Source organism: Sinocyclocheilus anshuiensis, unplaced genomic scaffold, assembly GCF_001515605.1.
Source record: "Sinocyclocheilus anshuiensis isolate Anshui unplaced genomic scaffold, SAMN03320099.WGS_v1.1 scaffold1361, whole genome shotgun sequence".
In the NCBI taxonomy this organism is placed as follows: domain Eukaryota; kingdom Metazoa; phylum Chordata; class Actinopteri; order Cypriniformes; family Cyprinidae; genus Sinocyclocheilus; species Sinocyclocheilus anshuiensis.
In genome coordinates, this window is record NW_015549631.1 from 101,082 (window position 1) to 113,957 (window position 12,876).

The 12,876-nt window shown below is 35.9% G+C and overlaps 1 protein-coding gene and 1 pseudogene across 1 annotated transcript in view; both read right to left on the minus strand.

Moving 5' to 3' along the window:
* LOC107659620 (protein NLRC5-like) overlaps positions 1-12,876 on the minus strand; it is a 106,291-nt gene that overhangs the window by 45,181 nt on the left and 48,234 nt on the right.
* LOC107659622 (protein NLRC3-like) lies at positions 3,671-10,929 on the minus strand (annotated as a pseudogene).

Below are 12,876 nucleotides of genomic sequence, written 5' to 3' on the forward strand. Positions count from 1 at the left end.
CCTGCGGCTATTGAACCGCTCAGTCATGCGTCTGAAGTTCAGAATGCTCACTGTCAAACAGGTCGTGTCTCAGATCAGGTCCGAGGACTGGTTCGTCACGATAGATCTAAAAGATGCTTATTTTCATGTCTCCATCCTTCCCAGTCACAGGAAGTTCCTGAGGTTTGCTTTCAGGGGCAAAGCTTACCAATATCGGGTCCTTCCCTTCGGCCTAGCACTCTCACCCCGTACTTTCACGAAGTGTGTGGACGCTGCCCTGGCTCCTCTGCGGCTCCAGGGCGTCCGCATACTCAATTACATCGACGATTGGTTGATTTTAGCTCAATCAGAGCAGACGGCGGTTCGGCATCGAGATGTTGTTCTCGCTCATATGGGAAAGTTGGAGTTAAGACTAAATGCCAAGAAAAGTGTGCTTTCTCCATTACAGAGGACGGTTACATACGTAACCTGGGACGTTATTGTTATTATTAAAATCAAACACTGGTTCACCCAAGTTTCTCCAGTGTGCAGTTTGTATCTTCTAATCCGGTCTGGAGTTTCTTCACGCCTGAATCCTGCAGATTATTGTTGCTCATGTCAAGTTCTTTCAGACTGGAGTTTGATCTCAGGACTGTAGCAAGAACTGAACAGCTTTCCTCTGTTAGACCACAACCACGCAGCCTAAATTTTAAACAGGAGAGAGAGAATTTACAAACACAAAGTGCTCGATTCCAACATTCTTTGATTACTGAGAACTGTGTTTAGGTCACCTGATTTCTTTAACATAGATTAAATGTGCAATAAAAACTACATTAAAAATACTTACTGTAGCGTGTTGAGTTCACAGTGTTTATCCTGCAGTAGAGCAGTGATCTGATTCACTCGTGTGTCTCCTAGTTCATGTAAACTCAGATTCAGCTCTCTCAGGAGTAACGGGTTTTTACCCACAATTCCTGTCACATACTGACAGGCTTCTTCTGCATCAGGACTCAAAAACCTGCAGAAGAGATGAAGTAGGATATAATTTAATTCCCAAATAAACTTGATGGAAAAATAAAACATCCAAATATGATGCACAGAAGTGTGAAATAGTTTTTCTTGAATTTACTTTAATGCAGCAGGTTTGTATTAGTGAAATAATATTTCTATAAATAATTCACCTGCATTTAATTTATTTTGTATTATTTTATCACGTCTCACCTCAGTGTCTTCAGTTGACAGTCTGGATCCTGTAGTAGATCACTGAGCTGCTTCACTCCTGATTGTCCAGGATCATTTCCTGTGAGATCCAGCTCTATCAGGTGTGAAGGGTTTGATCTCAGAGCTGAAGCCAGAGCTTTATAACCTTCTTCAGTGATACCACAGTCAGAGAGTCTAGAACAGGAAAGAAAATGTAAAATTCAACTAATTAATCAGCTGTTCTATAATTTACCTTAACTCTTTTAACACCGCCAGCGTTTTTGATCATTTTCACTAGAATTCCATTGTACCCAGAAATTTTGTTGTAAGAATATCTGAACAAGCAATACATCAAAATAAAGAACAGAGCCTCTTATTTTAAACAAAATTTTCTTTTTTTTATCAACACTTGAATGTAGGTAAGTTTTGTAAAAAAAGCATCATTTTGTGATGATAAAGCATAGATTGAGCAGATTGCGTCCATCAGCACTCCGAAAGCTTTCACAGTCCTTTACCACTTCCTGGATTGACATTTTACTCTATAACATTAGGTAGTTTTGCTTTATATGCTGTTAACTGTTGATGATTGCATTATTTTTCATATGCATCTGCTTACACATGAGATCGCCCGTTTCTGCATCTTCCTCGTCTGTGCTTTTGATCAGGAGATTCTGGTCTCATTCAAGAGATGTGTAATAGTGCCACCGAGCATATAACAGTGAAAACACGGAAAGCCGTAAAATCTCATATTTGGCGTGAAGCGTTTTCTCATGAAAGATGAGATAACTTGTCAGTGGTGGGGAAAGAGTTAACAATATTAATCTCCAAAGACATCTCCTACAATGAATTCTACCATGAAAAGTGAAAACTGATAGCCAAATATATATAACTTGAGTTGGGTATAACTTACTGTAATCTAATTACTTACCTGGTTACCTGGTAACGCAGTTAGTTAAAGTAATGCATTACATTTAACATTTATGTAATTTGGTTACTTATGTCAATAAAATTACGTTACTTAAGTTACAAATGTAGTGTTAAAAATTATGAAGTAAAAATCATGTTTTGCGCTTTAGGCGTTCTCACTACTGGTTGTAGACACACCCGGAGCAATGGGCAGACATATTGCTGCAGCGCCCTGGTTCGGTGCCTTGCTCAAGGGTCTCACCTCAGTCGTGGTATTGAATGTGGAGAGAGCTCTGGTTTTTCACTCCCCCCACCGACAATTGGACCTCAGGCTGGACCTGAGACTCGAGCCCACGACCTTCGGGTTACAAGTCCGACTCTCTATCCAATAGGCCACAACTGCCCCCCCCCCTACACTCCCAATATGAAGGCTTGAAATATTCCACTCTATGTGTAACATATCTATATAATATATGGGTTTCACTTTCTGAAATGAGTGACAAAAAATATTGACCTTTTTCATGATATTCTAATTTTTTGAGATGTACCTGTAAATATAAAAAACAAAAGCAAAATAGAAATGTTAACTTGGAAGAATGTCTATATAAAAAGGGTCTATATCTATAAGGTCTTCTACATCCAATTACATATTGGATATATATATGTGATTTAGACGGTAGTAATGATAAAAGTTACCTAGTTGCTTTTAGTGTATATTAGGAAATTTGCTTTTCAACACCTTGATAATGAAAGTTAGACATTATTAGTAAAACAAAAGGAGATTTCAATTAATCATTTTGCATAATGCCCATATTTCTTTTAACAAGGGAGATAAGTAAACTGTGAAATTCATAATTTGTCTATTAATGTACATTTTGAAAAGAATATATAAAACAAAATAATAATCTTTAGGTTTGGTTGAGATCAGTTTATTGTTGGTTATCACACAACTTACCTCAGTATCTCCAGTTCACACTTTACGTTCTCCAGTCCAGTGCAGAGCAGCTTCACTCCTGAATCCTGCAGATTATTATTGTTCATGTTCAGTTCTTTCAGACTGGAGTCTAAACCAAGAACTGTAGCCAGAGCTGAACAGCTTATGTCTGTTAAGTCACACTCATTCAGGCTACAAGGAAAACAAGTCACATTAGATTGAATACATACAGTAAAATGCATGAGCTAAATACAAATATTAAATGTATTATCCATCTATTACTCTTACATGATCATTAAAAATATTGTAAGATTGGTGGGCTAGACTGACATTGCAACTACAAAATCATTAGTATTTTTGATTAAGTGACAAATTTGCTATATAAACCAAACAAGAATACCATTTTAAGGTTTATAGCTTTATTGACAATGAGTTTTATATTTGAAAGCACTCCATTGTCTTTTGAGGTGGAGAATATGGAGATTAATTATTAGAACAATGAGAAGTTTGAATTATCATTCAAACAAAAGAAGACTTAAATTAGGAAGTTGCAGTTAACAATAACGTCATATTGGAGTGAAAATAACAATGGAACGATGTGTTTATCATAAATGTTATGTTCTTCTGCTGCTAACAAAAAAACAGCTAAATAACCAAATTGTATTAAATGACTTACAGAGCTATTTTGGAGTTTTTGATGACTGCTGATAATCTAATGAGACACTCGTCTGATTTCTTGAATTTCTGAAGCTCAAACTCCTCCAGCTCCTCCTTTGATGTCAACAACACAAAAGCCATTGCAGACCACTGGGCAGGAGAAAGCTCAGCAGATGAGAGACTTCCTTTGTTAAGGTGGGTCTGAATATCTTTCACCAGAGTTTGGTCGTTCAGTTCATTCAGACAGTAGAACAGATTGATGGATCTCTCTGGTGACAGATTAGCTTCAAATTTCTGCTTGATGTAGTGAACTATTTCCTTTTTGCTTTGGTCATTGTTGTCTTGCTGTGTCAACAGACCTTGTAAGAGTAGCCGATTGGACTGGATTGACAGGCCAAGAAGAAAGCGAAGGAAAAGGTCCAGGTGTCCATTGTCACTCTCAAGCGCTTTGTCAACTACAGTCTTGAGCAAATCAGTCAAGGTTTCATTTTTGTTTTCCTGTTCTGTAGAGTCATGAACAAACACGCTTTTCTTGTTGATGTCTAGAAACAGATGTGCATAAAGGGCTGCAATGAACTCCTGAATGCTCAAATGAACAAAGCAGTACATGGTACCAAGAATGATCCCTGTTTCCTCCTTAAAGATCTGGGTACACATGCCTGAATACACTGATGCCTTATAGACATCAATACCACAGGCTTCCAGATCTGATTCATAGAAGATGACATTGTTTCTTTCCAGTTGTTGAAATGCCAGTTTTCCCAGTGAAAGGATGGCATCTTTATCCCAGGAAACATCTGGTGTGTATTCTCCATCATACTTTCGTCTGCTCTGCTGGATCTGAAAGCGGAGAAAGTGTGTGTACATTTGTGTCAGAGTCTTAGGAGTGTCTTCAGTATTTGATTCCTGCAGTGTTTTGGAGGCGTCATCAGCCTGATTGTTTTTCTGATCATTATTTGTTTTCATTTCCAAAATGTTCTGGAGAACAGTGGCTGAAATCCAGCAGAAGACTGGGATGTGGCACATGATAAAGAGACTCTTTGATTTTTTAACATGATCAATGATTTCTTTGGCCTGATTCTCATCTTTGAATCTTTTTCTGAAGTACTCCTCCTTTTGTGCATCATTGAATCCTCGTATCTCTGTTACCCGGTCGATACAGTCAGGAGGAATCTTACTGGCAGCTGCTGGTCTGGTGGTGATCCAGATGAGAGCAGAAGGAAGCAGATTTCCCTTGATGAGGTTTGTGAGGAGAACATCCAGAGAGGCTGGTGACGAGACGTCAGACCATGTCTCATTACCCTCAAAGTTTAGAGGAAGACGAAATTCATCCAATCCATCAAGGATGAACAGGACTTTGTACATATTCCTCTTTGCAAGGTTCAGTCCTTTTGTCTCTGGGAAAAACTGAGTTATAAGGTCCATCAAACTTTGTTTTTCTTTATCCTTTAAGTTCATCTCTCTGAATGGAAGAGGAAATATGAAGCTGATATCTTGATTTTCTTTTCCTTCAGCCCAATCCAAAACAAACTTTTGCACAGAGACTGATTTTCCGATGCCAGCAACTCCTTTTGTCAGCACAGTTTTGATCTTCTTGTCTTTTCCAGGTTTAAATAAATTTGTGCATTCAACCTGTATCTCTTGTGATTCATGACGCCTGGAAGCAACTTCAATCTGTCTTATCTCATGTTCAGTATTGACCTGTTCACTACAACCCTGAGTGATATAGAGATCTGTGTAGATGTTATTCAGAAGCGTAGCATCACCTTGTTTAGCAATTCCTTCAAACACACATTGATACTTTTTCTTTAGGTTTGATTTAAGATGCATGAAGACCAGCTTATCTAAACAGAGGAACATAAAATATATTTTCATTAAAATCTTATACATTTATAAGTGACAATCTGTCAGTCTATGTTCATGAGTCTCTTACCTTCTAGAGTATCAGCAGCTTCATCTTGCTTCATCTCTCTCAGGAAGTAGAGTGTGAGATCGAGAGCTGCTTCTTTTATACTGCACATGTCATCTTTATCTCTCACAAAGTATTGTGTTTTCCTTTTTTAATATTTTCTTAAACTTTTCCAGCTCGTACTTCAAAAATATTATTATTTTGTTCTCAAGATCCTAAAAATAAGCAAGAAAAAAAGGTGTAGAACAAAAAGTAACCAAATTGTATGTTCACATATCAAAAATGCTTAAAATATAAATAATTTACATATAGAACAAAAGTCAAAATGTCATCTAGAAGAAATTTCTTCTATTACCTGGAATATGCTGTGGAGATTTTCTCTGAACTTCTTCTGGAAGTGGCACTTCTGAACCTTTGTGTCTGATTTCTCATGTTGAACCCTGTCAGGAAAATAAGGCTGGCCACTGATCATGTTAAACAAAGTAAAGAATAATCAGAATTACCAATAGGGTTTTATTTCTGGAAGTACTTAAGGAATTTTTTTTTTTTTAACTAAACATTTAGGTACACGTTCACTTTCAACCTTTTTGCCAATTGGGTATAAATATAAGTTACAAATAAAATTGGGTACGAATATAAGTTCTTATTGCAAGGTACTGAATTTTGCTTCTAACAAACTGACAAAATGATTAATACTTTCATATATATTATACAATGTAAATATATGTATGTGCACTGTAAGTGCATTGTATTAAATTATTAATTTAAATGTAAGTACACAGTAGTTAAAAACACTTACAGAAATATAAAGTGTAGGTTTACATTTTCTGATCCAGGTACACTCTTAAAAATAAAGGTGCTTCACGATGCCATAGAAGAACCTTTTTGTCTAAATGGTTCCACAAAGAACCTTTAACATCTGAAGAACCTTTCTGTTTCACAAAAGGTTCTTTGTGGCGAAAGAAGGTTCTTCAGATTATAAAAAGATAAGAAAGAGATGGTTCTTTAAAGAACCTTTCACTGAATGGTTCTTTGTGGAACCAAAAATGGTTCTTCTATGGCATCGCTTGAAGAACCTTTTGAAGCATCTTTATTTTTAAGAGTGTAGGCTACAGGTTTAGTGTATAGGCATAATCATTTTAAGATATTTATATAGTATTTTATAGTTAAATGATGGGTCTTGCTTTGTTTTTATACATATTTTTGTGATGTTTTATTCTTAAATATCATCTCACATATTTGCATATTTACAAAAGCCACAGTTAGCATGGAATTGTGCATGAGTCCAACACAAATTTCACTTTGTAAGTGTATTTCATTCATTCACCTGACTGAAATGTCACTGGCTAATGTAATAGTAACATAGACCTTAGTAGTATTTTAAATAATGTTATGTAAAGTCTGTAAATATCTATTACACATACGTTTTGCTATCTCTGGTGAAACCCAAAGTGTCCATGCACACACTCACTAGATTGGAAATCCAGCATGGCCACCATACACAACAAGCCAATTGTTCAATTGGAATGAAGCTCCAGACCAAGTTCACTAGAGTGAAGCAGCTTGCCAGACATTTCGTATTGTGTTTTATTGTTTTATTTAGTCACGTTCTCTCATATACACCAGAGTAGAGAAATTAGCCAATGTAGTGCTATAATGCAAACACATGAAATACCTTTTGTTTGGTGATGTTTTTTTCTCACTGAAGTTTGGTGGTTCACCTTTTGAACGGTCACTCTTCACAGACACAGAGCTGGACACATGTGAGCCTGATCTTACACTAATGACACAAAGAACAGAGAGTCGACTCGTGTCTGATGGCTGCACACACTCTCACTCTCCTCCACAGAAATAGTTTTTTACTAAGGAAAATGGAAAGCAGCAATGTCCCTGCAACAAAGCTGTTACTTCAATTAAATTACATGTTTATCCAGTTTCTAACATCTGTTAATGAATGTCTGATTTTAAAACATTGATTTTGTTCAACTCATTACTTCGGAATAATTTGCTTCAGCACACAGATACCCCATAAGGTTTAGTTTGACTGTGTCAATAAATGAACTGTTCTGAATTGGGAAAGTCTCACAAGATTCACTGTGTTTGACTGCATCTGCCTTGATTTTCACTACACAAAATAATTGGTGCTGAAAAAAATTTCTGCTTAATTTCCGGTAGAAATCTTGCCCCCAAAACCTGATGGTTTTCTTGATTTGAGATTATCCAAAAAGCGTCTTCAGCTTCAGTTGACGACAAAAATCTGATTTACTGTACAAATAGTCACATGTCTTAATTTTAGCTCATAACATTTGTTTTACCTTTTTTTTTTTTTTTTTTTTTGAAACTGTTCCTAAAAGGTTCTGGGTTTTGAAACCCAGATTTCTAATGTGGACTCAACAGCATATTCTGTCTGAACTGCTAGAATATATATATATAGTCTTTGCTTTACCTTTGACAACTATTAATGCTGGAGAAACATACAAAATACCTTTTGGTAGGTGATGGTGTTTTCTCAATGAAGTCTGGTATTGTTTTATTTAGCCACGTTCTATCATATACACCACAGTTAAGAAATTGGCTAATGCAATGGTATAATGAAAAACACATGAAATACCTTTTGGTCGGTGATGTTTTCTCACTGAAGTTTGGTACACCTCCTTTTGACTGGTCACTCTTCACAGACACAGAGCTGGACACATGTGAGCCTGATCTTACACTTATAACACAAAGAACAGAGAGAAAAATGCTTTACTACAGAAGGTTGTCATGTCTGATATCCGCACATGCTCTCGCTATCTTGTCCTCCACAGAAATGCGTGTTTGCAACCGCAGTTAAGTTTGCGAATTCAGAATTCTTTTGGCTATAAATCCGCAGTGCACTGTCATAGACATTCACAGTGCTGTTTTGGTCAGTTAACCTCTTGAGCTTCAGAGGAAGAAAGATCTGATCTACAATTAGTCACATGATCATTGTCAACCATATTTGATTGACCTAGAAATAGTGCAGAATTTCTTCTTAATTTTTGATCATAACATTTGTTCAAAAAATGTTCCAGACAAAGAAAATCCAGCTTACGGTTTGAAACCCAGATTTCAGATTCTACACTGTTCCACTGCCTACTGAACAGCTAGAAAAATATATAGTCTTTGCTAACCTACCTTTGACAAACTACTAATGTTGGAGAAACTAACAAAATACCTTTTGGTAGATGATGTTTTTTTCTCACTGAAGTTTGGTGGAGGATCACATGACTGGTCACTCTTCACAGACACAGAGCTGGACACACGTGAGCCTGATCTTACACTAATGACACAGAACAGAGAGAGAAACATTTTACGACAAGAGTTTCATCAATCTCATATGAAGACATTTGATGTTGCAAATAGGAATTAAATACATTTGACCTTCAACAATAACTGTGTCTTATTCTCATCTTAACCATAGGAAGAGAAATTTAACAAAAGTATGTAATGTTTTGGACACATTCCTTAACTTTTTCTGTGTTTGATATTTGATTCAATGGAAATCAAAATAAAAATCTTGTCACTCCACAAAGATTCAGTAGGATGGGATCAATATGTTTGCTCACCCTTTCTGAATTCCAGTTGGTTTGGGATGCTGTCATTAAACCGGCATAATCTGAACTTCTCCGCTGCCAACCAAGTTTCCCAGCAACATATAAAAGCATGTTGAAATAAAAGAGAGAGGATCCTTGCTCCCCTGCTTGTTTGCCTTGTGTTGTGTTTTTGTATTGTTCTTTGAGCTTGTATCGTTTGTTTGGTGACAGTTTTAATCCCTACCACTTTTAGTTTACCATCTCACTTTGTTATTATTTTGCTATTTTTTTCCATTTTGTTCCCCCCCCCCTTCCTTTTTGTCGTTTTGATGGCGTTTGCTTTGTCCATCGGAAACGCAGATAGGTGAGAAGTCACGTGACTTACATAGTGCAATATATAGATAACTCGACACCCCGGGTAAGAAAGTGAATGCCACCCTTTTTTAAGTTTTGTTTGCTAGTTGGATTAGGGAAGTTTAGGGTTCTTGGCGCTGAAGAATTGCTTTATTTTTATTTGTCTGTTAATTTGGTTAGAAGTTGAATTATGAGTTAGATCTGATTTTTCTGTTTTCTGTTTCTGTTTCTGTTTTGTTCATTTCTTTTCTTTGGCGTCACTTGCATCCCTTTTTCTCTCGTGCATTACTTTGTTCTCTTGCCACCAACATTACTCCAAATTTTATCATCCCCCTTGGTCCGTTAGATCACACCAGTTGCACTGCCCAAAGGACGGCCCTGCCCCAGATGCACCAATTTGATCGCTTGTTATTGTTTGTTCTGCCACAATATAAACTGCCTTTCCGTCATGCAGGAAAAAAACACCCATGCATTCCTCAACTGGACTCTAAACAAGGGATTTTCCTACAAACCATATTCTTAAGTGTTTGTCTCTTCTAAACTGACTTAATAGACACAAACTAAACTCTGTTTCAAGCCCCCCGCCCCCCCCCATCGACATCTTCATATTTGAAGAGGTTAAGACCTCAAAAATGTTTTTTTTTTTTTTTTTTTTTTATTTTTTCTATTTGGTCTTCGGACCTTCTATAACCTCAAAAATGTTTTTTTTTTTTTTTTATTATTATTATCTATCTGCAGCCATATTAGAAGAACAACTCTAGGACTGGCTATAAAGTCTTACCTCTGTTTCTCCGGGAGACTCATCTCGGAGAGTCCGTTTACTTCAGATCACTTCAGAACATCCTCACAACGCAGGCCTCTATATGTTTATTACTATGCAGAGATAAAACAGTGTTCAAATACTGAGAAGGGGGAAAAAACAGTACACATATATAGTTTTCTAATAGACACTAATTTATTCCGTTTCTTTTTTAATGAAATTCTTGTATCAGTCCTTTTCACTTCGACCATTATTTCACAATTTACTTAACTTCAAATTATCTCACAATAATGATTTTTTTCCCCAGTAATTATGATGTAAGTACTCGATATAATATGTAACAAAAATATGCTATTTAGTCATACAACAGCTGATTCGTTGCGATTTTTCTTTAACAAACCAAAAATACAGTAACAGAACCTTTAAGTTTAATAGAACATATTCGCTGGGGTTTATTGACTCCTCTAACCGAAAGACTTTGGTAAAGTTGGTTTTATATTCGTACATTCAAACTTCTCCGCGTTCAAGAACTTTCTAATTATATGTGCAATAAAGTTAATATTTGCCAATTCTATGATATTGAAAAACACGATACTGAGCAACGATTGTCAACCTACTACATTTTTCACAATCGATAAACAAACAGTATTGTTTAATGGCATACTTACTTGCGAACGTCCAAGTGTGTCCAGAATGTCTAACGCAGTGTGGCAAACAAGTTAGGGACCGTCTAAAAAGTTGTAATTTTTTTTCATTGTGTACAAACAGACAACTACATTTTAGCCAACTACAGATGTACCAGCAAATATCAAACATTATCTGTTCTAATGGTAAAGATTTTCCCTTAGCAACAATAAAAATTGCATTATAATGATGGTGTTTGAAAAGATGTTTGGAAATGAAAAAGAATAGCAAGTACATGAACTGTAATTTGGTAACAATCCAGGCAGGTGGAGAATCACGTGTGATCTCCTGAACATAGTTAATGCTTAATTGTTACAACTGCTTTTATTTATTTATACATTTGCCTCAAAATGAACAAGTACGGTACCGGGAGGGGTCGGTTCACTTCGTTTTGTCGTGGCCACGATCATATTAACTCGTGGGAACGTGATATGTCGTGGCCACTAGATCATTTTGTCGAGGTAATGACATCCTTATATCGTGGCGTGTTGAGGGAACGACATATTTTTCTCGTGGCCATTAGTTCAATGCATAAATAAAGCTACATTACCATAGCAACCTGGGATTATCAGAGATGGATTTATTAATATTTTATTTTGAATTAAGAAATTATTATATTATTATTAGAAATGATTACATTATTAAATTATTTAATTAACCATAGGCCTAGGCTACCGGACTGTATTACGTGCAATGTAGACAGCAATCAAATGAAGTTTATCATGAATAAATGTTACATAAAGTACTTCAATTTTTTTACTGGAAGTGCAGTTTAAAGGTTGAATTTAACATACATTTCATTTTATTTAGGCTAATAGACTATAATTATAAATATCATTATTCGTAGAGGAATGAATTTGCATAGTTTCATTTGTAAATGAAAACACAGTGCTCATTTATCATCACATACGGAAGTAAATAATCATAAAGTCAAAACTTCATTGGCATATTTGTCAGGCGTTTACAGCATTTGCAAAATATATGGTAGCATATTAATAATACTAGCCTAATTATACAGAATGTTAATTAGGTAAAGAGATACACGAATTGAAGGGGAAATACGCATATATAACAATACATATAAAATATAGCCCTAACCATTTAATATTATATTATTATAATATTATTATAGTTATAATAATAACAACAACAACAATAATATACAAATATTAAATAAAAAGACACGATCACCAAATGAGACGAGAAATGTTGTTCCCAAACACGAGAAATGGATGTCGTTCCCTCAACTTAGGATCTGGATGCCACGACTTCACATTGCGTGGCCATATGGACATAAGGATGTCATTACCTCGACAAAATGATCTATCTCCCCAGCTAGCAGGGAATGTTCTCATAACTTTGGCTAACATTCCGTACAGGTTTGGTTGATGTTTTAGAGAAAACATTTGAATGTAATGTTCAAAAAATGTTTTAAGAATGTTTTTCATTTCAGATAATGTTCCTAAAACGTTAAGTGTAAACAAAGCTAGAACATTTTACCTGCAACATTTTGAGGATGTTGTTGATGTAACAGATTATTTAATGTTATCAATAAAACATTGTTACAATGTTTCAAGATAACAAAGGAAGAACATTCTCTCAGCCACATTAGGAGAATGTTATAAGGATGTTATTGAGGCCTGAGATTGTGTAATGTTTTTATAAAACGTTCTTGTAATGTGAAATATTAACAAAGCTAGAACATTTCTCGGCTCAAGGTTCAGGCTTTTCAAGCCAATGTCAAAGTTTGTTCACAAATTTGGCCTCTAGTTGTGTTATTAATGTATAATGGATTATGTAGATGTGTTTTAAATTATAGAAACAACATAGATCAGTGGTTCTCAAAGTGTGGGGCGTGCCTGCCGGGGGGGCGGTATTGCATGAGTATTGCAGGGAGGACGCGGGCCATCAGCAGAAAAAGAAAAGAAATAAAACAGTAAACAGCCAAAGGACGTAACTT